Raw genomic sequence first — 14904 nt, 5'->3', positions numbered from 1 at the left:
GAAATTCAAGAATACCAAATCATTCCTTCCCCAAACAGTCATCTTTCCCATTCCCTTCCTAAAGAGCTATTACTCTCAGTGCTTTACTTCCTAATATTGTTATTTGATTTTTGTATCCGTGTCACCAAAGGAAAAGGTTATCCCAGGCTTAACATCTCAGTACGGCTTTGAAGATCAAAACTGAGTAACAGCACAGAAAATTGTCACCGAAAAATTATGAAAGAGAGATTTGACTTAAAATCAATTGCTTTGATTCTAATGCATTCATAGAACCACTTGCTTCCCCTTTTCCATAAACGGGTTGTAAAATCTCTTGAGACAGAAGACTACTGTAGTGTATACATGCCTAATGACCCTATAGGGGCGTATTTAAAAGAAGAAAGGAGATTTATATAACAATTTATAGGGGCGATCACAGCTCATCAAGTTTTTTTTTGTTTGTTTGTTTTTTTACATATGGAATCAGCCTAATTTATGAGACTTTTCACATGTATTATTCTACACTGCTTTTCCAGAGGAAAAACAACAGAGAGGGGGGCAGAACTTGGCAGGCACGGATACAAAATCCTCCAAGGACTGCACATGGCTGAGCAAATTCATTCTTCTGTTAAACATTCCCATCTCAAGACTTTGTTTCAAGACACACTCTCATAATGAATAGCTGGAACTTGTCTGTAAGCCTGAGAGTAACAACACACAGTATTTAATTTCCAAACCAAGTCATATCCTACCCTGCAGAAGGCTGAATGCTGTTATTTCTTAGCACATCTTGCTTTTCCCTGTTTGCAAGCATCTTGCCATGCATGATTCATGTTACATAACTCCAGCTTGTTAAAAACAACCGCTATTTTGCTAGGTAGTGCAATAGATTAATGAGGTAAATTCAGAACTTGCTTATTACAGAGTGCAGACTAAACCTGCTCTTTATAGATGCCTCTAATAATATCCCTCTGCAACATTAACCAAATAAATAAGCAACTGCACCAGAACTGGTTACATTCGAAGTTAATTCAATCTTGCAAATGCAGGACGCTGTATTTTAGACTAATCAGCATCTCGTCTCACACCACAATACGCAAACTCACCGGTGCATATGTACTTCGGTTTTTGCCCCTTTTTTTTTTTTTTTTTTTTTTTTTTACAAGTGATCCCCTGGCACCCCATTCATTAGAGGATAATAGCTGAATATTGAACCAATTAATTCTCTTGTACGAACTCTACAGTGCTTTAATGTTTTGGCTGCCTTTGATGAGACAAAATGCTCTGCCCTTAGCCAGCTGCAAAAGGCTCGTGTTTCTCAACAACCCTTCTTACTCATATCCCTGTTTTGGTTACAAGCATAAAGCCACAGCTAAAGAGGGTTAAAGCAGGCTTCCTGCCGATGCCCTGCAAGAAGCGAGCCTCCCTTCTCCACCAGGGCACAGCAGTCTCTCCAGCCGTTCACACTCAGCATTACTCAGCACTATTGGGGCCACATTCCAGGATCCCTGCACGCCCACCTTGGAGCCGGTCCTCTACATTATGCAAGAGATGTGCCTCCCTACGGCAAATCATCGCCTGACCATCCTGCTCCTTCCAGCCGAGGCGCATCCAGCGACAAGCTCTGTGCAGCGAGCCATTGCAACACGACTGGATTCCCTTCTCCGGGGGAAAATCACTACATAAGCTGCCCCACGCATGGCACCGGCACAAAGGTGACAGCGAGCGGCTGGCAGCCCCAGCACAGGGCGGGCACGGCACACAGCTGTGCGACCTGGAAGCGGGTCTGAGCCCGCCGCACCACGGGGGAAGGGAGGGAGAAAAGGCAGCGCTGCTCAGCGCAGGAAGACGGGGAGGCCATGAGTGTTTCCTGTTGTGCAGCTGAAACAAGCAAAGACGTCATTACACTCACACTCCCTCAGGGTGTCAGCAGATTGAGGGCCAAAGTTCAGTCGTTTCCAACGCGCAGCGAGGAGGGAGATTTTGGAGGAAAAACCAGCAACGGCTTCTCTGCGCTTGCACAGCAAAACAGATGAGCAGCGTGTTACCAGGCTCAGCTGCAAAGCATCCTATGCGACTAGAAACAATATTTGCTCAGGAGCCATGCTGCTCTGGTTTTTCTTGTTCAGCTTGTGTAAGGAATATTACTGCAATGTGAGGATGCGCTCGGCTCTTGCTACAGCCCATACTTCTGCTAGCATCAGGAAATGAAGCCTTACACATTTCTGGATCCCACAGAGTAAAACATGTCTTCTATATGCATTTAGGGAAAAACTGGAGTGCAAAACTACAGGATCCCCTTGTTGGAGACGGCTGACAACCCAGCAAAGTGAATGCAGATGCTTCTATTTAATTTCCCTCCTGCCTTTCTGAAGCAAATAAGGGCACAATGTCTGTGAAGGCGCAGAAGCTATGCCACAGCACGTGGCCACTGAGCATCTGGTAACTCCTCCTCTGACACTAACTAAATCATTAGCACCCTTATCAGGCAAGTAGAGGGAGAGGCTGGCTTGCAGCCCTACCTACTGCTACCACCCTCTTAAACAAAACACTGCAAAGACTTTTTGATGGAAAGCATCATTAGAGACCGGGAAAGCACTGGGAGGTCTCTGTGTCCACTGCTGGACAGCCATTCAGAGCCACCATAGGAAGCGGTGTGAGTGCAGCTGGTTCTCACTTCGGGCAGGGTGACGGATGCACCCACAGCACACCGTCACCAGTGGCACAGGCTCTAGAGCTATTTTCCTTAGTGTCTGAACAACAGGACAAAATATAGCAATAAAAAGAGTCACTCACAATGAGAGTGCCCCGGCAGTATCTGCTGGGCACTGGGACATCAGACCTTCCCTCTGCATGCTGAGACAGACTGGGAAGCAATGCTCCAGTTGACACAAGCTTTTCAATTAGTGGCACATAATTCAATGTAGCTCAATAAAAAACATCATAAGGAGTTTCGAAAACATTCATCCCGACCCTCATCTCATACTACCATCACTAGCTGAAGAGGTTTTTTGTTGTTTGTGCAATAACCACCCAGTGACCATACCAGCAACTGAAGCTAGCCTTTCAGTCTCAGTAAAACAGAGTATTGAAGTTGAAATTAGGGAACCATCAGTCTATATCTCAGAGTTACAATAAATCATATCTGTTGCTGGACACATACAATGCGACTGGATTAGTAGCTGCTCATTTTACTATAAGAAGGTCAAAGATAACATTTTTACAATCAAAATTTTCAACTAAACATTTTGGAAGTGCTTTTAAAAATATGTCCTTCTACAAGGATATGAGCTGGTTTATTTTCTATCCTCTGCTTCAGAGTCAAGCTGTTCAAAGACAGCTTATCTTGAAGATTCATTGCCCAGATAGCATGAAGAAACCTCTACTGCTGCTTGTTCTGACGTTAACTAGAGGCTTAATCCTGATGTTTGTCAGTGTGACGTTATTATACATATGTGAACACCTACATATGCCATACACTGTCTGTTAAACAACAGAATATAGAAAGCAACAGCAGTGTTTTCATATACTCATCCACATCCCAAAAGCTAGTCTTCAGGTAATCACATCCTCTTGCTCCATTCACTGAGGAAAGCGATATGCTGTCTTTACCATGGTTTGACATGAGAAAGTTTCATCTGATCTAGGTCACAGTTTGATACAAAGTGTATTGCCAAAATATTTTTAGAAGATCTGTATCTATTGTGTTTTTTACAAACACATGCAAACCAAACTGGTATCACTGTGGGTGCCCTTCAAACCCTGTGAAAATATGTGCTTTTTCACTCCACAATAGAAATTGGTTGTGGTAAATACAAACATATATGGAAAACAACTCTAAAAGTTGGCTACCTACAAAATATTTAACACCTTTACGGATTCACACAAATTCAATTATACTTTTACCTTTTACGACCTATGTAATTCTTAGAACAAAACCACTATAGTGTATCACTAGGGAATTTAAACTACTTACAAAGGTTTCATAATTCTTTTGCTTCCACTTGAAACAATGTCTAAGAGGTGCAAATGGAAAAGCCATTGTCTTGAGATTTTTTGTTGAACTGTCTCATTATTAAGGGAATTCTCTCAAGTACTCCAATAAACAGATCATTCGAATAACTGTGCTGCTTTTATGAGGAAAACTAGGCAAATGAAGATGACAAGATCCAAACTGCCCAACACCAGCAGGGAATCATTTACCATAAAACACGTGTGACAGAGAACACAGAAGCGCGGGTCTTTTTATCACCATGTTTGGAACCCATTCTAGATGCACATTCTAGATGTGGTACCACGAGGGACTGCCCCACTGAAGGACACGATCCAGCCACGAGTAAAGCCAGGGCCATCAGGAAGTACTCAAAAGTCCCTTGATCTCTCTTCCCATGTACCTCAGAAGATTTCCACATAGAAGGCCACATGTTCAGCAGCTACTGGAAAAACAATCCATTGCAAAGAAAAAAATACTGCTGTGAGAATGTAATAAGGCTTTGGAAGCTAAGCAGGGAAAAGACAAGTGATCATTTTGAGGCTTGCTCAAGTATTTATATTTTATTTCAGATGTCTAATCATGACAAAACAGATCTGAAACCCATGCTTGAGAACCTGCAGTTTTCAACAATAGGTATCCTAATTTCCAGAAACCAAAAGCAATTGCAAAAATATTTATTGAAATTGCTTTCATGGAAACAATGAGAAAACACTATAAAAATGTTAAAAATATTAAATCAACTTGACTGCTGCTGTATCTCATGAATTCAACAAGATCCTAGGCAACAATAATATTTAGAATAAATATTTTCCTTATGGGAATACCATTTTCCCTCAAATTGACCAGATGATATCAATTAAAAAACATAACACAAAGATTAGATACAGAAAACCCATCTACTGACTTAAAAACAAAACTGTACTCCAGTGAGTACGATGCTTGTTTAAGATGACATTTACTTTTCTTTTCAAAGACCTTCTTTCACAAGTTATTTTCCCCTAAAATTTTGAACTAATTTCACTTTTGACAAAAATGTGTCCATTAACACTTGAGAACACAACCACTGCCCTGCAAAATACTGCACGTGCACACAAACATTAATATATCAAAGATAAATCCAACACTGATTTCAAGTTCTGCACTTACACTTTAAGCGTACTTTAAAAAAAAAAGGGAGACAGTGAAATAAATAAATAAAAACCAGTCATACAAAAATACAGCAACTTTCTATGCAAGACACCATCTGTTCTAAAAACAAAGCAAAACCAAAAAAAAAAAAAACCATGCTGCAGCAAGCCACAGGAGCTACAGCTATGAAAAGCCCTTGTATAGGAACCAAAAGCTGTACTGAGCAGTTCAAGGGGCTATGGAAAACCATATTGCCATTGCAAGAAGGAGGCAGCCCACGAGGTGCTGTGTGGGACCTTACCAGCCCTCCCACCACACTCTGGGAGGGCAGCACGCACTGTGGGAGCCCAAGGCTGGAGCCTGATGATGCACTAGCAAGGCAGACATGAGCACTGAGAACAAGTGTTAGTTACCTGAGGTTATGGGGTTTTGCTACATCTCTTTCATGGGGAGGTATGATTCATCTCCAGAGCTACAGACATTGAACACTGAATTTACCTAACTCCTCCATAGATTGCACTTCTGCTGATGCTTCCTCTTGCTCTTTTACTATGAAGTCTGCTATCTTGACCCAGACATAGTTTACAGAACATAGGAATGGACATCCTCGTATGCCTACTACTCCTAAGGCTCATTGAAAACAGGAGCTGCTACTACACACCAGACGTTTGCTCACAGTTGTGTGCCTTAGAGCGAATCACATGAGTCTTCCAGCCACTTGGGCAAAGAGGCAGTCAGGAGAGATCCAGATCAAAGAAGTAGTAAGGGGTGCTCTGTCATGGTTAGGGAGGCCAATTAAAGTATGCATCCCTTCCAGCTGGCAAAGTCTCAGGTACTTGGGATTACACAGTAAGAGTTTACTTCTACATATTCTATTATTATTCATCAGGTATGTTAAAAAGATACCCTGCCTTTCTGGCCATTGGTTGCAACAGCACACTGACTACAGGCTTCAGGGCACAGTTTGAGTTCTTCAGACCATGCTTTCACTCTCCATCACCTCCACATAACAAACAATGGAATTACAGAACCCTGGGCAATTAGGAGACCATACCTGGATTAGAGGGAATTCATAGGCCAACATATTATCATAGCTGTAATTAATAAAATAGTAAACTCTGCAATTACAGTGGGTTGTACACATACCTCAGGGTATGCAGTAAGGCACAAATTTAGAAATGGAATGTTTCCAACAACCAACAACAACTTAAAGAGGCAAGGATCCTTATCAAACAATTAGGTTACTCAAGAACTACTCCAATAACTGGCCCCTTTTGCCCAAGGTTATACGTTTTAAAACCATGTCATAAGCTTTGGTTGATCTAGGCTTTTTCCTATTCTTTTTTTATTTTCATTGTAGCACTTAAAAAAAAAGTTCACAGGTACAATATCCTTTTAAAATTGCATTTAAAAGTGTGAAAGTGCAAAGAAAAACCCAGAGATCAGTGTTAAGCAAATGCAGCTCAGTGCTCCTGTGCTACTGAGTTTCACATGGAAGACAAAATACACAGGACAGATTGGTTATACCACAATCCTATCATAAACACTGTTTTCTTACACCTTTTTTTTTTTTTTTTTTTTTTACATGCTGAACAATACAAGTAGAAAAAAAGAAGAAAAAAAAACAAGAAAAGACAAACAAGAAAAGCCTCAGTAATAACACCATTTCAAACAAGAAGGTATGAGAGCACATTTAAAAAAAAAAATGGCAGCATGCACAAAGTGAAATGAAATGCAGATTTCTCAAATCTTCTTAACAAGCAGTTCCAGAACCAAGTGATGAGGTTTCATTGATCAAGCAAGCATACAAGGTAGGTAAGGTACAGTATGGAATTCCATTTCTCTGGCCAAGAGAAACACGGGTATAACCCCACCACTCGAATTATGTAATGAAACTGGGAAGCATCCCTGTTTTCTAGTACGAGTCTGTAAATAGCCACAAAATCTATTTATTATACTCTTGGTTTGCCAGACGACCCACTTGACAGAGAAGGAGTCTGTCCAAAATTGGTTTAATTTATTCCCTTGCTTGCTAGTTAAGTGGGCTGAACTACTGAGCAGGATCAAATGATACTGCAACTGAATTAAATCAAAACAGTGCATAAGCAAATGTAAAGAAAATTTTCTGCAAACATTAAGCAAGATAAGAAGGTGTTTCTCATTGTATTCTGAGGGCAAATTTCTTGTGGAGGAATCAATGCAAATCAGAGGATACTACCACCAAACCCATGATGGTAATTTTTAATGAATCTTAGTTTACTCATCAAAACAAGCACGTACAGCTTACAATTTGACAGGGACTTTAAAGCTGAAATGCTAATATTTTTTAGGTTGAGGACTTAATGTTAGAGGGAGACTTGATCTGATAAAAATAAATTCTTGAAGGCAATTAAAATCTACTGCCAGTCATACTCAAACCTCCCCTTAACATATTATTAAACTTCCCCTCCAGGATTTCATTCATTGTACATCCAGGAATGTCTATTTAGTATCCTCCTCACTTTCTTCTTTAATTACTAAGGCAGTGTGTTTGAGAGAAAGTAAATTATAAGGTTTCACTGCATTTGTGAAAAATATGCTGCAGTGAAGTTTTGGAGAGGTGTGTGTAAAGGAACTCCACTGTCCCACGTGTCTTTCTCTTTCCTGTCATGTAGAGGGCAATCTGGAGAGCAAGAGAAGGAAAATCAGGGTGTACCGACAGAAAGTTACTGCACCATCACTACAACAGAACAAGGAAGACCCAAGATGCACCACTGTAAAGCATCACATAGAGGACACAGACCAAAACTAAAGCAGAAGTTACTCTCCTTACACAGTTACCTTCTACAAGTGAATGCATCCAGACTAACTTCCCATTGTGGAAGGCTAGGGAAACTGAAATCTGTACAACCCAGAAGCAAAACAAATATTAACATGACGCTGTACACTGACCTTGCTCTAAAAGAGAGGTTTTGGAGGACCCGATATATGCTCACTTCCTTCCCTATTACTCTCTCACCTCTCTGCTAAGCTTGTTCATAAGAGCCCTACAGAGAGTGATGAATATTTGGCTACAAAGAGACCATTAACCAACTTAATGGAATCAGGGTGGCAGCCCTGCCCATGGCAGAGAGGTTGGAACTAGATGATCTTTAAGGTCCCTTCCAACCTAAGCCACTCTATGATTCTATTATTCTATCTGGCAACAGTTTTCAACTATTAATGAGCTGAGCTAAGAACAAAGCAGAGAAAATTAATGTTCTTTGTCATCCCTTTGTGTCCTGACATTCTGTGGACAAAGTCCTGGCAATAACAAACTAAATCAAGGAAAGGTACTATGGAAATTTTCATACTAGTAAGTACCAGTTCTAACTTACATTCTTACTCTTTTCAAAAATGTAGCTGTCTCAAACATGTACTATTAGTTACACCATCTTATGCAGTAGTTTTATTAATGCATGGCTGATTCTGAAGTTTTCTACCAATAATTAACACTGCTCACTATGATAAATTAAGGCAAAGATGAGTAACGATTTGTGTATGTTTTTAATTAGTAATTAAGTATATCAGAGATTAAAAATAATGATGTGAACAATATGTAACTAATATATATCAAATTTGACATACAACTTAATAGAGACAAACTTTTCTGCTTTCTCCATCCTAACTTCATTGCCACCATACCAAACTGCCAGGGAGGTAGAGACAACGTATTTGGAATCGCTCCAGTTCTCAAAGAAACACCATCCTGTGAAGTTTGATTTCACCAACATCGTGCTAAAGATCACAAAACATCATTTAACTAACATCACTTCCAACTCAAGTGTATTATAAATGACCCCTACCCTTACACTTACCGCAAGTGCACCTCACAATTAAATACATGTAGCTTACCCATTATTTAACAAAAATTCTAGCCAAACAGAGCAGTCAAAATATTCACTAACTTCCGAAAGAATCTTGCTGCTACTGTAGGAACATGCACAAAATAATAGAACGGGCTACAAGTTCTGTTTGACACAATTTTACTAAGAATTTTGAAAGCAATTGTATTCACATAGCTTTGCAGAGATGTCAAAACAAAGTTGCTTTACTCTGAACCTAGTATCATGACCTTGCCTGGTAATCAAAACAGACTATCATATCACACAGCATCAAGAAGTCTGACATTATGGTCTGAAAGTTCATAGCTGAATCGTATCTTTACCAGTGTAGAAACTTTTATTGACTAAAAGAGCACTGGGATTTAATTGTAGGAGTCTATGAATGTCTGGCCAAATATGAGTAGCTCTCTCACTAAAGAACTATTTACAGCTACAAAAACCGTCTTCCTAAACATAGCTGATGTAAAATGGGAAAAAGTCAAAATTTGTCTCTCTCCGTTGTTACAGAAGACTGCGAACTGGACCTTCTCTTCTATAATGTTAACAGGAGAGTTTTAGAAACTCAAATCTCATGACGAATCTGTTCGCAGTTGTCACAGAGGATGCAGTTAGGCGCTGTCAGCATGCACAGACGTCAGCTGCAGACGGGCTTGCACTAATCTCTAGAGTGCTTCTTCACCATTGCTGATGTGCACACGGAATGATACAAAATCACTCTCAAACACCATCTAAACTAGCAACAGTTAGAGCACACAGCGATACATTTTCCAGGTAACTGAACTATTTTAGCTGTTTCTGAAAGACAAGGGACATGAAATTCCACATACTTTGAGGACTCTTCTGAACAGACCGCACTCAAATGCCATGCACACAATGACGAACGCTGTTAATAGATGCCAGCAGCTCAGTCTTCGCTGAATACTGACTTTGGTCTAAACTAAATAGTTTTTGCTCTAACCTAAATACTTCTTGCTCTAAACTAAATAGTGTCATGTCTTGTTGTCAAGGATGGGTAGCTCCAGTAACTATTTCATACGATTATTTCTTGACACACTACATGTTTTTTGTTTGGGGCAAACCACAAATTGAAAATATATCAATACAGAGAATGGGCCATTTCTCAAATTTAACAGAAAAAAAACAATACACAGTCTACTAAGACTAATTCAAATAACCCTGATCTGTCCCGTTAGCTTTTTTTTTAAAACATAAACTGCTTTCTGCCTAAGCACAGACACTGCTCTATGGAAAAACTGTTCATTAAATAATCTTATTTCAACAAAATTAAACATTCTGCTCTATTACATTCTCCGAGATGATATCATGTTCTACAACATGTAATTGGATATTTCTTTCAGCCTTTTAAATTGCTTATTAGAAAACATCCGCTATTACTGCTTCTTCATAAACCACTCAAGAAGGAACGCACACCCAGGCTCCAGCAGCTCACCACCAAACCCAGCACTGGGAAGTTCCAGGCACACCACCAAAGTCCAGGGAGGATGAGGTTAGCCCGGTCAGCCCAGGAGTAACACCAACTCTCTGCAGCCAAAAAAGTTCCAACATTGCAGAAAATAATGTGGTGGTCTTGCTTATTTTTTATGCCCTGGTGTTCTGAGAGGGTTTTCTTACAAAGAGGATTGAAATATTTTAGTGCATTACCTTTAAATGCCATCTGACTCTCTAATTTCAATTCCCCTTGGCTCCTCTAGTTTTCACTTTTCTACTGAAAAGAACTACACATGCAAATAATCTATCTGCTCTCCTCTGTATGGAATTTACAATAAACCACTATTTAAAAAACAAACTTTCTGTAGCAACCAAACTAGGAGTTCCTCTTATACAATGCAAGAGCAATTAAAGCATAACTTTTAATAATTACCATACATCCTTTTTTACCTCTTCATTACTTACACAAATGAGAGATTTCAGCCAGGGCTGCAGGAGTTTATTACAGTTTAGTGAAGTTGCAACAAAGTGAACTTATATTCTTAATACGTTTTTCTTTTTCCTGCAGGCAGAAATTTCTTTCATATTATAGTGGCATTTTTCAGGCTTGAAAAGTGTATTAGAAGAGAACTGTCAAACACAAGTAAAAATGAAATAAAAGCCAAAACCCACAATAAAATTATTTTCTGTTACACAAATTGAGGTGCAACAAATCAAACCCATGTGTGCGTGAAGTGGCCATAAACACCTTACCAACTACTTTTGTACAATATTTACAGTTTTTACATCAGTTTCAGCAGTTTTACAGTTTTCCTGTTGAGATCCCATCTACTCTGAGAGGGGCAGAATGTGAATAAACACTCAGAAAGAAAGGATAAAGATCACCACACAAACTCATCACACCAGCGCAACCACACGCTGGGGGAATTTCTATCCGATAATTACAACCACGTTGCTGCACTGTAGAACATTAAGACTACCATCACATACATGGTATATTTCTCAGAGCACAAGCCCTGAGATTCCTATCCAGAGAAAGAGGGGAAAACAAAAAACACGTAGAGGTTTTGTCTTACTCATAGAAACACTTTTGCTGACAATCACGGCAAGCAGTGACAAAGTCAAAGGCAACATTCAATTTCAAGAAAGTGGTAAAAGAGGCATACCCAAGGCAGGAGGAGGAAATACAGAAACACGGGCAATGCTGTGAGCATAAACACTTGTGGTCCACACTCAGCTGTTATTACTCTGGTGCACTGTTTTGCAGGTGTACACATGTGCCCAAAAGGCAAATGAAAATAAGCGCCCAGAATGCACGAAACTTCCTCACAACATGAGGTAACTCCTATTCAGACTGTATTAATGATGGTGAGGAATTAATCACAAAAAAAATAAAAAACAAGCAAAGAGACTTTTAATTTGACAGGCAACATTACACATGACACTTGTATGTCCTCGATTTCACATCAAGGATTTGGAAACAGCCCATCAGACTGTTCCTCTAGCCCAAGCCCTCTCGTCTCTCTTCTTTGTCCATAGCTTTGTGAGAAAGATTCTGGGGACAAGCCTTACTGGCAATCCCACTGCTAATGGTGGTTAGTTAATGCCAACTGTTTCATTTATGAGCAAGGTTCATTATTTTAAAACCAGAGGTACGTGGTGCCTCTTTTTTGCCACTTCAGCAAAGAACCCAAAGAGCGGATGTTCCCAGAGGCTAACACAGCCTTTACGCTGACTGACGACTTCTCAAAGTGCAAGGAGAGGCTCACCAGTTAGTTACAATGGAAACACTTCCAACCCTTCCACCTACAAAGGATTTCTGCCTTCAGGATGTCAGACAAGCACTAATTTCACTGAAGAAAAATACAGCCCCGATGAATTGCTTTTTAATATTTCCTGCTGAAATAGAACCGCTGTTGCAAAGTCTTCCTACAAAGAGAAACAAAACCGTACAAAGCTGCTATTTCCTAATAAAATGGCACAGCCAGCTTGAAACTGACATTCTTATGCGATAATTCTGTGCTACTTTAATTAAAAGCAGCATCCAAAGTTACTGATTGAAGTGCACCAGTGAAAAACACTGTTCTCCATTTTCTATCTAGCTTGCGTCTCCCCTCACAGTTTCTTTGCTTCTTCAGGAACTGCCAGACAGTCCCTCCTACTGACAAAAGGGGAGTTACATTACAGTAGAAAACCAAGTAATTTCAAAAATAGCTGTTTTAATCCATAGCACACTGCTTCAGAGACATTGCTTACAAAATCTGTAAAGAAAAAACAAGCTGTCTCTAAATAAAATAATTTTTAAAGCAGTTTCCCCATAACTGATCAGATTTTTCAACTAGGAGAGGTACACAGCCTGCGCGTACAGCATATCTGTTGGGTTCCCAAGAGGATGAGCAGCTAACACTCCCTGAAGACTGGAACCCACCAGACCTCCTGCTGGGAGGACTAATGGTTTATAACCAGGTGCTCTCAGGTTCAAACATGTCTTCTCTGGAACAGAGGCGAGGTACATAGAGTGTTGTCCCCTCATCACAACACAAGGAACCAGCCCTTGCTGGACCCAGCTTCAAGTAGGAGCAAAGACAGCTGGAGAAAGCCAGAGCTCCACTCCGATGGCTATACCGGGAACTGTGACACACAGAACCAAGTGCAAATGACCTGGAGGTGCTGTCTGCTTGAACCCACCTGCAGAGCTGGGTGCAGCGTTATCAATGTAGCCAACCACAGGACACTACAAAACCACATTGAGCTAAAATGTAAAGATAGCTTGCTGTATTTCATAACACCTGACAAGCCACATAACCGACCTTCCCACCTACAGCAACACGCAAACAGCAAGCATTGCCCTCCTGGATGGGGCATGTTGCAGTATTAGCTAAGTAAATCCCTTGTGCCCGACACACAGCTCCCTACCCCACTTATCTACCAGTAATTCCCCTGCTGACGGCTTGAAAGCCATGAGAAGAGGGCCATGCAAAACAGTACTCATTACTTTCATTTTTGTGTAAATTCAGTTCAGAAAAACAACAACCTGAATAAACATATACGTTTCATGCTTTAAAAACTTCCAGCTCTATCACAAAGTTTGTTCCCATTACCGATGGCCAGCTGTACCACAAACAGTTAAAAGCCCAAAGAATGGCCTTGTGGGGTGCCACCGCACAAACCAAACATGATGCGCTGCCAAGGGCTCAGGCAGACGCATGTACCATTATTCAGCAAGGACCACATGAATGCATATGGCTCTCTGTTTGGTCTTCATAGTAACAAGAAGGTTTGTAAACAGATCTCACATATGAGGCAATCAGTCACTTGAGAATCTAAAAATCTGCCTGCAAAGCGCTGATCTTCACTGCTGTTGCACTTGGGTGCACAATTAAAGGTGCTCTGCGCGGGTGCCTCAGGGCAGGTGCTGCTCCCTCTGCTCCCAGCACAGCAGCGATGCCGACACCACTGCAGTGGGATGCGGACCCGGAGCAGTGCTGTATGCTGCAAACCTTCAACACCGGATTGCTCCACCAACAAAACCCATGGCAGCTCGTTGGCTTGTCCCACGCTGCCGCTGTCCTTTGCACGGCTGACAGGCACGGCAGCTTTAAATGCACTTAGCGGAGACGGCAGTGCTTTGAAAGGCTCACGCGAGAAAAAGCCTCCCAGCCTCACCTACAGAGCAAACGCTTTTTGGAAGATGAGGCAAAGCAAAAAAAGGAAATCTCATGTAATCCGTACCTAAAGACTCAGAAGCATCTGCTGACTGGAAGGGTAAGGCAAGATTCAACTGTAAATTAATACAATCTCCCGGTTACCGTGCACCCACGCCAGCACGTCCACAGGCTGCAAACCCGGCGCTCCTATCTGTAGGGACAAACGCGCTGCCCGAGCCCAGCCTCTATCGCCTTCGCGGCCAAAGCACGGCGGGCTCCGCGCCGGCACACGCAGCCCGGGGCGGCCTGGGGAGGCAGCTTCCTCGGCTCCCGCAGCCCGACAGCCGGCGCCCCGCCACGGCGGTCCGCAGCGGGGGTGCGGGAGAAGCGAACAAATTAAGGAGCAAATAGAGCGGTATTCTCAGCTGAAAGGGCATGCGGGGTCTTCCGTGCTCGGCAGGGTACGAGCAAGGTCAGGGTTACAGCAAAGTTAGCTTCATTTCAATACGAGAGAAGGGAAATTACCCGATTGCATATTTCCACTGATGCTATTTCTATCAGTTTGATTTTAAAAGCCGCCTAAGAGCTACTGCAATAATACAAAAAAAGATCCCTGAATATTTGAACATGAAGTTTAATTTCTGCCATTTCCATATTAAGAGAAAAAAAAAAAGCATCTCAAAACAACATTTACCCACCACCACCGACTAATACGAAAAACACAGTTCCCTTTCTGGGAAACCGATCGCGGAGCGCCGTTATCGCGGGGCGACAAGGAGGGCTCCCCCCGCACGGCCCGGCCCGGCCCGGCCCGGCCCTGCCCGGGGTTCCCCGTCATGCCCCG

At 41.6% G+C, this 14904-nt stretch overlaps 1 protein-coding gene across 1 annotated transcript in view; it reads right to left on the bottom strand.

Moving 5' to 3' along the window:
• HIVEP2 (human immunodeficiency virus type I enhancer binding protein 2) overlaps positions 1-14350 on the bottom strand; it is a 133377-nt gene extending 119027 nt beyond the window's left edge. The window contains exon 1 of the mRNA XM_021389525.1: positions 14146-14350. The gene's annotated coding sequence lies outside the window, so the exon portion shown is untranslated. The remainder of the gene's footprint in view (positions 1-14145) is intronic.

This window comes from Numida meleagris, chromosome 3 (genome assembly GCF_002078875.1).
Source record: "Numida meleagris isolate 19003 breed g44 Domestic line chromosome 3, NumMel1.0, whole genome shotgun sequence".
Classification (NCBI taxonomy): Eukaryota; Metazoa; Chordata; class Aves; order Galliformes; family Numididae; genus Numida; species Numida meleagris.
Note: the sequence above shows the minus strand (reverse complement) of the source record. Positions and strands in the feature narration are given on the sequence as shown.